Genomic DNA, 12,014 nt, shown 5'->3' with positions numbered 1-12,014 from the left:
TCCTCGGAAGTATTCTAAGCTTCAACATGAGTCTTCTTGTTAGAAAGACCATGTTGAATCTTGAATTGAGACAGCAAACCTTCAGATGCCTTAAAGTCCACAACCCCATACAGACCTACGAACTTCATTTCAGCAGCCATCAACTCAGTGCTGTGTCTGGTGAAACTAGATCAGAGTTGACTGCTCAGCTTCCTCATGATGATTGTTGTCCACCACCTTGTGGGTCTGACTGCTAAACATTTCTTCCCAAAGTCTGCAGCATACTTCTTAAGCTTGTCCTAAGCAACCTTAATGTCCTGCAGGGTAGACCGGGCAGTGCCATACCCCTCCATGATACACACCCTTGACCAACCAGCCTTGATCCACTTGACAATTTCCAGTTTTTTTGTTTTTTTGGAGGGTCGGCATCTTGTTCCTAGCCCTCTTAGGAGGTGGTGGAGCAATACACAGCACACATAGCAATAAGAGCACCTGCAGCACTGCAGGCACTGCAAAAAAAGCAATGTCTTTTGGGGAAAGCACCATGACACTCTTAATCACAACACCTTTTTTGTGGATAAATATCCAGGACTGATGAAGAAATGGACATAGGAGATAAGCATGCTTTGCTGTGTAGTTTATTGGTACTCTTCAAGTGTAGCCAGTCAGAGAGTGGAATTTTTAAATTGTTATCGGGACACATACTTAATCAGTTATCCAAAAGCAAAAAACCAAAATGATATGTAATAACATGTGTTTCCACCAGTAGCACGAAGCTTTACAAAAAAACACAGGTGCTTGCCCACCCACGCTCTTTCACCCATGCACTACTGTACTGATGATGTATCTGTCTTTGGCAGTTGAAAGTGTTAAACAAAGCGACATATTATGACATGTCAAGTGATGTAGTGATTTTATGCCAAGTGCAGTCACTAAAGCTCTCAAGAAGTCAAATGCCTGCCTACCCCTCACCAACCATCCTGCCTGGAATCCCCTCTCCCCCCAACCCACAAAACTCTTTCCCTGGTCCACCACCCCCACAATAACCAACCCTTTCTCAGCCTGGCTAATGCCTGCAAGCAGCGTCATAATACTTCTCTCTGCCTACACAGTGTTGTCAACCATCTATGTGCAGTTCTTATAATTTTTATGAATATATATATTTCACATTTATATTGTCTTTCTGGTGGCCCTCCAGATAACGTCGAGGTCCAGATAAGGTGAAAGCAGATAAGGGAAGGACAAATATACTGTATATATATATATATATATATATATATATATATATATATATATATACTATTTGGGCATATTTTTTCTCTTATGTATATTTTTTAAGTTAATATTTCTTATGCAATTTTTTTATTTGGCATTGTTCAAGAGATTATATTTTTATCAAGACTTTGAATCAGTCTATACTTTTTTCTTTCTTCAGGCAAACATCTCAGGAATAAGGAAAAATTATTCAAGATTCTTTCCATTTACTTATTTTAGTCGAGTGACTGTTTCCTAGCTTGTTGGCAATGTCTTCAAGACTAAATTACAAATTGATATACAAGGTTTTTATACTGCATGCAGACCTTTAAGTTTTAGTCATGAGGTCACTGTGGTGCTGAATTCTATTGGTTGGCGGGTCTCATTCTCATGCTGGTGATTTGGGCAGCAGCATAGGTATTCCTGGTGCTCCGTAGTACCTGTCCTATGCCGAGGCTTGCAGCAGAGGGCATGGGCAAGGACATGATTCCTGTCTCTGGCCGATTTGCCTCATTGTTGGTAGTCATGTCCAGGGGTGGGTGTTCTGTCACTTGTGCCTCCCTTAAGAGGTAGATGGTGTTGCCATGGGATCCCCCCTTGGTATCCTATTTTTCCAATATGTACATGGCAGATGTTGAGGAAAGAACCTTCAATTCCCATCTGAAACCAAAGATGTATGCCTGTTATATAGATGATATCTTCAATACCATTGTTACTGGCTAAGAAGCCACCCGCCTACAGTATGCCTTGAAGAGGAACTCTAGTCTAAACTTTATTATTGAATATGGTCTCCAAGGGTGACTTCCCTTCTTGGATGTAAATATGGAGAAGAAAGGAGACAGGTACAATACTACCGTGTACCAGAAGACAACTAATAGGGGTCTGTGCTGCAATGGACGTAGGGAGTGCTCTGACACTCACAAACGCTCTGTGGTAGCTACGCACGTGAGACATGCAAGTACACACTGTTCCTCATGGAAAGCTACTCGCACAGAACTCGAACTCTTGTTAGGCAGCTCCTAACTAGTAACAGATACAACAGCAATCTAATAGAAGGTTGCATACAATGGTGCCTACCTCACTGAGAAACATGATATTGTATTACAAAGCTGCATATCACAGCTAGTTCATGATTGAGGCCAAGGCCATGGAAAGGATAATTGCCAGCAATATGACACTTATGAATCCTGATGAGAGTATTTCCATAAGTATCTGCTGCTGCCCAAACCTAGTCAGCACCCCTGTAATGCACAATAGCAGATGTGGGAGTCTACCACCATAGTATACAAATTCAAATGTACTGAAGGGACATGTCAAGCCCTCAGCTATTGTCACATAGGTCACACCACTACCACTCTACACAGGCGATTGCAAGCTCACTGCAACCAAGGGGTGACATTTCAACATTGTAGACATCCACGACCGTAAACCGACACTAGAAGAATTATCAGAAAGCGCAGAGATCGTGCATAGAGAAACCTGGTTCCACAGATTGCAAATAGCAGAAGCTGTGAGTATAAAACAACAATGGCCTGTGTTAAACATACAGAGGAACACAGACTTCATCCTCCTTTTTTCAGGAAAATCACAGGATATCCGTAAGAACCCTAAGGGAGACACAAGCAGCAGAACACCCCTGGACACAGCTACTGACAATGAAGCAAATCAAGATTATCAGCCAGAGACAGGAATCACTCCCTTGTCCATGCCTTTTGCTGCAAGCCACTGCATAGGATGCATTCTATGGAGCACCAGGATGGCCATGCTGCCGCCCAGACCACCAGTGAGAGAATAAAACCCGCCGACCAATATACGTTCAGCACCCCAGTGACGTCGTGTTTAAAATTTAGAAATCTGCATGCAGTAATTAAAACCTTGTATGGCAATTTGTAATTTAGTCCTAAAGACGTCACCGATGAGAGAGGAAACAGTCTGTCAACTAAAATAAGTAAATGGAAAGAATTTTGAATAATTTTTCCTTATTCCTGATAAGCTTGCCTGAAGAGAATAAGAAGTGTAGATTGATTCAAAGTCTTGATAAAAAGATAGTATCTGTGAACAATGCCATTAACTTCAATAGAAACTATATATATATATATATATATATATATATATATATATATATATATATATATATATATATATATATATATATATATATATATATATATATATATATATATATATATATATATATATATATATATATATATATATATATATATATATATATATATGTGTGTGTGTGTGTGTGTGTGTGTGTGTGTGTGTGTGTGTAACTTTATCACTTACATAATTATCTGTGCATTAATACCGTTACTAACAGGACCTCACTGAAACTGGTTGGTATCCAGCAGAAATATATATTCAATGAAAGTTACAAGCTTTCCAGGACTAACAGTCCTCAATGTCGAGTATCTGTCGGATGACAGGACACTTAGTCCAGCTGTATTTGTATGTGTGGGGGAGTGGATTAAAGCCATTGTGCCGGTGATTATCCTATGTCTCCTATGTGGTCCCTGCCTTCGTGGCCTTGGCCTTTCTCTACCTGCGGTTCTTTCCAGGTGTGAATTTTCCATGTGGTTTCTTGTGTTTTTGCATTTCTTTTCTATTGTAGATTATACGATTTTTCTTGATAGGCTGTCTTCAAATCCTTTTCCAGTGTTGCCTGCCATTACATTGTGCCTGTTATGAAGGCATTCTCTACAATCTGAGTGGCTGCTTTGTTTGTGTTCCCGTACAAAAAGTTCATATTTTCCCAATCTAATTTGAAGCCTTTTTCCCAACAGTGCTTGGCGACTGCCGGCGTCTGATTATAGTGCCTTATGTTTTGTAAGTGTTGTTTACCTCGTTCTTTGCAGGATTTGCCACTTTTGCTGAAGTAACGCTCTTCACAGTCTAGACGCGCTGCCATGTACACAACCCCCCCCCCTTACCTCTTCCTGCTCTACCAACTTTTTGTTTCTAGCTATTTTATTCCTGATGGTGTTTTTGTAACTGCTTATCAATTTGAAATTATCTAGCTTCCTGTTGATGGGCGTAATAATGTTGTTGTCCGGGACTGTAATTATTTTCTTCCTTTTCAAATGTTCCTTTTCTATTCCATCCCTCTACCAAAATAGTTTTTTCTTCCCTTAATATGTGCCCATTCCCACCAATACTTAGGGTATCCTAATCTCCTAAAACTATCCCTCAGGTATTCCAGCTCTTCATCCAAGAATTGTGGACTGCAAATCCTATAAGCCCTGATGGCCAACCCTGTCATTACTCCCAATTTATTTCCTATGACCGGAGAACCCCTTCCCGCTTTACCAGTGCATCTAAGAAAGGGACTCAGAACTCCCTCCTTCTCTTCTTCTATTGTGAACTTAATTTGTTCATTTGGTTTATTTATGGTCTCTAGGAACTTGTGCAGTTCTTCCCGTTCTCCCATATAAATAATCAAGATGTCATCTACGTGTCTTACCCATTTGATGATGTTTAAGTTCCCTTTATTTAATTTACCCACCTCTTCCTTTTCAAACCATTCCATAAAAATGTTAGCCAAGATCACCGAAAGACTCGAACTCATAGCCACGCCATTTTTTTGGATGTAATGGTTTTCGCCCCACTTAAACACATTGACGCTGAGAGCCGCTGGCAACAATTTTATCAAAACGTCATGATCTAAGTCACATGTGTAAATCCCTTCCTCCATATTCTTTTTTTTTTTATTACTTCTATCGTCTTCTTGACTAGTACGTTGGTAAACGGAAGTTACATCTAGACTTGCAAATTTACAATCTTTAATGTTAATTTTGGATAATTCATGTATAAGGTTCATGTTATGTTTTAGATGCCCTTCAGATACTAAACCCATCCATTTTCCCATTATGCTGGAAAGAAATTTCTCCAGCCTCCTCTGCGGTGATCTCTTCGATGCCACAATTGGTCTAAGAGGGCACCCTTCCTCATGTATCTTTTGACTACCATAAATATATGGGATCTGTGGGCTTTCCTCTGATTTTACTCTATGTTCTAATTCAAGTTCACAATAGAAGAAGAGAAGGGGGGAGAAATCCCTTTCTTGGAAGTACTGGTAATGAGGGAAGGGGAAAGTTTAAAATTTAAGGTACACAGGAAGAAGACACACCAATTTATACATACATATGTTCTCCAGTCATAGGAAAGAAATTAAAATGGGTAAATGACAGGGTTGGCCACCAGGGCCTATAGGATTTGCAGTCCAGAATTCTTGGATGAAGAGCTGGAATACCTGAAGGAGAGTTTTAGGAGATTGGGATACCCTAAGTATTGGTGGGAATGGGTACATATTAAGGCAAGAAAAAACTATTTTGAGGAGAGGGAAGGGAGAGAAAAGGAACATTTGAAAGGGAAGAAAATAATTACAGTCCCGGACAACAACACTATTACACCCATCAACAGGAAGTTAGATAATTTCAAATTGATAAGCAGTTACAAAAACACCATTAGGCATAAAATAGTTAGAAACAAAAAGTTGGTAGAGGGGGAAGAGTTAAGGGGGGGTGTATTCATGGCAGCATGTCTAGACTGTGAAGAGCGTTACTTTGGTGAAAGTGGCAAATCTTGCAAAGAACGAGGCAAACAACACTTACAAAACATAAGGGACTATAATCAGACGTCGGCAGTCGCCAAGCACTGATGGGAAAAAGACCACAAAATAGACTGGGAAAATATGAACTTTTTGTACAGGAACACAAACAAAACGGCCAGACTGATTGTAGAGAATGCCTTCATAACATGCGCAAACAATGTAATGGCAGGCAAAACCGGAAATGGTTTTGAAGACAGCCTATCAAGAAAAATGTATACTCTACAGTAGAAAAAATGCAAAAACACAAGAAACCACATGGAAAATTCACACCTGGAAAGAACAGCGGGCAGAGAAAGGCCAAGGTCACGAGGGCAGGGCCACACATGAGTCGTAGGATAATCACAGGAACCAGGGCTTTAATCCACTACCCCACACGCATATAAATACAGCTGGACTACGTGTCTGGTCATTCAATGGATACTTGACAATGAGGACTGTTAGTCCTGGAGAGTTTGTAACTTTTATTGAATAAATATCTCTGCTAGATACCATCCAGTTTCAATAAAATATATCCTGTTAGTAATATATATATATATATATATATATATATATATATATATATATATATATATATATATATATATATATATATATATAATGTATATATATATATATATATATAATATATGATATATATATATATAAAGTGAAATGACGGAGTGGTGCTAGGCCTTTCGGCTTACTGTCCCTTAAAAGGACAATAAGTCGAAAGGACTAGCGCACCACTCCTTCGTTTCACTTTCCTTTGTGGCATTGCCTTTATTTATACATTCATCACGTTCCATATTTTCATGTGTGTATATATATATATATATATATATATATGTGTATATATATATATATATATATATATATATATATATATATATATATATATATATATATATATATATATTATATATTGTCACAAACAGTAAGCGACAAATGTTCAAACATCCAATTCACTCTACCTCAGGAACATCACTAAATAGGAATTATAATTGATAAATGATTTAGCAACTGGGAGATTCAAACACCTGACAGTACGGATCGACAGGTTTCAGGGACGTTTATCATTCACATGTCAAGAGAAATATAAGTTGATACTGACTTTGCCTTAAATATGCTAGTTGAATGTGGGCTTTTTTTTTATTTAGAATCAATATCAACCCATATCCACCATGATACCATGATTGCCGATTGGTAGGACTGAAACACACAACTATTTATGAATTTTTATCTCATACGCCATGACTTCTTTTATATTCACAAAAATTAAGCTACAAATATCATTTGATATTCAGTTTGGTCTACCTTGGGAATATCACTGAAGAGGAATTATAATTGATAAATGATTCGGCACCTGGGAGATAGAAATGCCAAACAGTACAGATTGACGACTTTTAGGGATGGTAACCATCCGGTTGTCAAGAGAGGGATAAGTTGATACCAACTCTGCCTTGCATATGCCAGTTGAATGCAGGTTTTTGTACTTAGAATTGACATCAATCCATCTCCACCGTGATAGCCAATTGTTACATTTGAAACACGTACCTATTTATCATATTCACCGTGAGTTTCTTATATTCACAAACATTGACTACAAATGTCGTTTAATATCCAATTCATTCTGTCTTGGGAATATCACTGATAAACGCCCAGCAGTATGGTCTGATGACTTTCAGGAATGGTAACCATTTGGCTGTAAAGAGAGGTATAATTTAATACTAACTGTGCCTTACATTTACCAGTCGAATGCAGATTTTGTACTTGAAATTGATATCAACCAACCTCTACCAGACAACCAATTGGTGCTTTTGAAACAAGTAGCAATTTATGAATTCTTATCACATACACTGTGACTTTTTTATATTCACAAACTTGAAGCCATGAAAGTTGTTTAATACTCGATTCGCTCTACCTCTGGAATATCACTGAAGGGGAATTACAACTCATTAAGGATTCAGCACCTGGGAGATTAAAATGCCTGATGGCACAGATCGACGAATTTCAGGATGGTAACCATTCTGCTGTCAAGAGAGGTATAAATGGATACAGATTATGCCTTACATGTGAATGTTGATTGCAGATTTTTGTTCTTAGAATCAATATCAACTCACTGGATATTGAGCGAATGGGGATATTAAACGATACACGTAGCTTAATATTTATTATTATATAAAAATGTCTGTATGTAATAAAAATTCGTAATAGCTACATGTTTCAAACGTACTAATCGGCAATTTTAGTAGAGGTGGGCTGATATCGATTCTAAGTACAAAAGCACTCATTCGACGGGCATATATATGGGAGATTGGTATCAATTTATGTCTCTTGACAACCAAATTTTCCGTCCCAGAAAGTTGCCGATCCATACTGTCGGGCGTTCGAATCTCCCGGGCGCCTAATCCTTTATCAGTTTTATTTCCCCCCTTCGGTGATATTCCCGAGGTAGACATTCGTAGCAATGTTTGAATGTAAAAATACTCGATGTATGTGATAAAAGAAAAAATATATTTATGCATGTATGTTTGTATGTATGTATGTATGTATATATATATATATATATATATATATATATATATATATATATATATATATATATATATATATATATATATATATATATATATATATATATATATATATATATATATATATATATATATATATATATATATATATATATATATATATATTGCACTTTATTCCGCACGTCAAACCTTTACAAAATCTTAGGTTAGAAGATACACAACCTTTTGCAGTATTGTCTTTGCACTGATTTCTGTATCTTAAGCTTGGAACATGTGAAACAGTGCTAAGTAGTGATATAAATTATATATTTAAAGTGTGGTGTTAGGTATGATGGTTAAGCGTTTTATAGGTTGTAACTATGATATCTGCCAGTGTGGAGGAAATAAAAAAAAAATGCCACTGCTACACCTCCCCGTAATGATAATGATAACCTTATGAGTACAGTGCGGTGGAGGGAGAAGCATGAAAATTAGGTTTTAAGATTATAATAATGAAATAAGATTATACACAATAGGACATGGGTATGGTAGACGTCAGTCGACCATCACTGTAGATAAATAAATCGGTGGACATTACCTTTTAAATAATGATAATCACGGAAAAGTGGCGAGGAAACAAAAACCGCATAAAATTGGATTTTAAGAATAACCGATGGACCCTGCCATCAATATACAGAACTCTTTGATTTCTAATTTTTTCCCACCAGCTTGATGTTCTTCACAAGTCACTTTTAACATCAGTTCATCAGACGATTGATTTAAAATCAAGAGCTCCGTAGCAGAACGAGAGTGCGAGTTGTGATTGTTTGTTGTATGAAAATGTCATCATGAACATTAGTAAGACTGTCATTGTCTCTTTGGTAAATTTCATCTATTTACTTGTAGAGGAACCACTGACGTTATAGCAGTAGGAGTGTACTATTAGAATGTTGGTATTCCGATGACAGAAGGCCAATTTCCTTGCAATCATGTTACCAGTCGTACGAAGTACGCTTCGTCTCTGTTTAACTTCAGAAGTAACTGTCAGTGTCAATTCAGATTAAATAAAAACCGAAGCTTTCACTCTACGTACGAGCTTTCTTAGACTAAAACTTGAAATGAAGTACAAAGTTACTTAGGAGGAAAACAATAGGTAATTAAAGTTAAGTTACTTTTCGAACGCTATATGGAGTTATCATTAAGCTAGGTGTACTTACACTTGTGCACTCCATACCTCCTATTCCATTTAACTCTCTACTGTACTTAAAATGTGTGTGCTGGGCTTGTGTAGGCATAAACTCTGGTCAGCCTAATCTGAACCAACCACATACGTGGTGTGTGTATATATATATATATATATATATATATATATATATATATATATATATATATATATATATATATATATATATTACACACACACACACGCATATACATACATACGTACTCACGTAGCGTGCATACACGAAGTGAAAGAGATGAAAAAGATTTAGTATTTGTATTAGGAGACCTTTTCGAATGTACACAAAAAGATTGAAGAATGAGGCATAGAGGTAATTTTTTTACTTAAGTAAAGGTAATCCACCATTTACCTTGTGGGATGATACCCGTAAACCTTAAGAATATGCAAAGACGAACTTGTTTTGATAATGGTTTTCCTTGTAATATTTATACAAGTCAACATATTAACTTCAGTGTTACCAAATTCTGTTAGTGTTTCGTGGAAACATACATAGAAATTGCTTCTATTTCAACGCTTTTTTCGAAAAAAAAATCAATCACATAATACTCTTTTGTCCGAAGCTCAGGATGGAAAAAGGTAAGTTTCACCAAGGTGATTCATATGGTCCGGTCATGCCAAAATAAATATCTGGTACTGAAGCTGGCAATAAATTCAGAATATTGAGAATATAAATTTTCCCGTCTTACAATAGAATGGCCTTAGGACACATCAAAAGCCTCAGATGCAAAAGTTAAAACAGAGAACTTTACCTTGGAGGGAGTTTCTATTTCCTTTTCTCCTTATACTTTTCTAAAACCCGTTTTTTTTTTATTTTATTTTACTGAAAGAGGGACGCTATGGCAGATACAGAGGGTCTTGGATGGTTATTATGGCGTAGGTGTGATTGTGAGAGAGAAAGTGAGAGCCGGTCACAGAGAGAGAGAGAGAGAGAGAGAGGAAATGTGATTTTTATTTCACTCCATCGGTTTGCGCTTATAATCCAGTTTGAAGGGTTAAAGTGTAACAAAGGCCGCGAAGACATCTGGGCGCGACAAAAGCAAATATATGAGGGAGTATTAGTAATAAAAATGATGGTGAGAAAATGATAAGTCTCCTTCTAGGGCGTAAGATCAGTCCTGCCGCTCCATTACACACACGGTTGGGGAAAAGGGGAGGGGGTGCTACATGGGTTGGAGGAGGAAAGGAGGGAGGGAGGTTTGTCGAGGAAGAGGAGCCAAAATGGAGGAGAGGGAATAACAAGAGGGAGATGAGAAATAGCCGAGGAGGGAGAAGATAAAAGAAGCCAACAAGGGGAGATATTTGAGGGGTTAAAGTGAGGAAAAGAGAGAAAAACAAAAGAGGTTGATATTGCGAAAATGAGTCAGTTTTAGGGAGAGAACGGCGGTATGGAAGGAGCTGCAAGAGAACAAGGGTTAAAGTGAAAATGATATTGGAGGGCAACGCATGAGAGGAAGGAGGAGAAATAAAAGTAACGGATAAAACCACTCCCCTTACAGAAGGGGAGTAATGGGTAAAGAATAAGAGGAGACGAGGGAAAAGGGGTTGAATAAAAAGGGGAAAAGTTGCAATACTAGGGTATAATGTAAATGAGAAATAAAGGTGATGTACTTTAGAGTCATTATTGAGTGATAGAGATTTTCACTAAGTCATAGAATGAAAATATGTCGTAATAGCTGTTTTATATATATATATATATATATATATATATATATATATATATATATATATATATATACATATATATATATATATATAAATATATATATATATATATATATATATATATATATATATATATATATATATATTATTTGTATGTTTGTATGCATGTATGTAGGCACAGTTAAAACTTTGACACTTCCAGAAAACGAGAACTAAGAAATTCAAGATGTGAATTTCAATAATTGTAATAGTGGTAGCAAAGTAGGTGAAAGTCTAAATTCCATTTTAGTCTTAATGTAGGAGTAGTAAACCAACATTGGCATTAAGACACATCTTTTGCACATGTTACAGGACTGGTAAGACCAAGAGAGTCAAATATGATTAAAGGATGACGATGATTTATTAACAGTGTGAAGAGATAGAAATTATCATATGCCAAAGAAAGATAAATTTAGTGAACAGCTGGACAAAGGTCTGCATTGATTTTCAAGTATATCGCATCAGGAGCTGGTAGCCATCGCCATACAGATTTTAACCAGAAAGTTCTTGAATTGTAAGAGTGATTCTTTTATAATCTTGAGCAGATTGCTCTGAAATGGTGGAAGCTCGTTTACACAACCCGATACTTGGATTTTACACCGAATTATGGAAGTGACAATGAAAGCAGTATTAAATGACTTATGCAAGTGTTCAGTAAGTGCAGTTTGCTGTTCAGATAAGAAGGCGGGTGTGAATCATTTCAGTTTTCTTTAATATTCATAATGAAAGC

This window comes from Macrobrachium rosenbergii, chromosome 51, assembly GCF_040412425.1.
Source record: "Macrobrachium rosenbergii isolate ZJJX-2024 chromosome 51, ASM4041242v1, whole genome shotgun sequence".
In the NCBI taxonomy this organism is placed as follows: domain Eukaryota; kingdom Metazoa; phylum Arthropoda; class Malacostraca; order Decapoda; family Palaemonidae; genus Macrobrachium; species Macrobrachium rosenbergii.
This window is presented reverse-complemented; position numbering follows the sequence as displayed.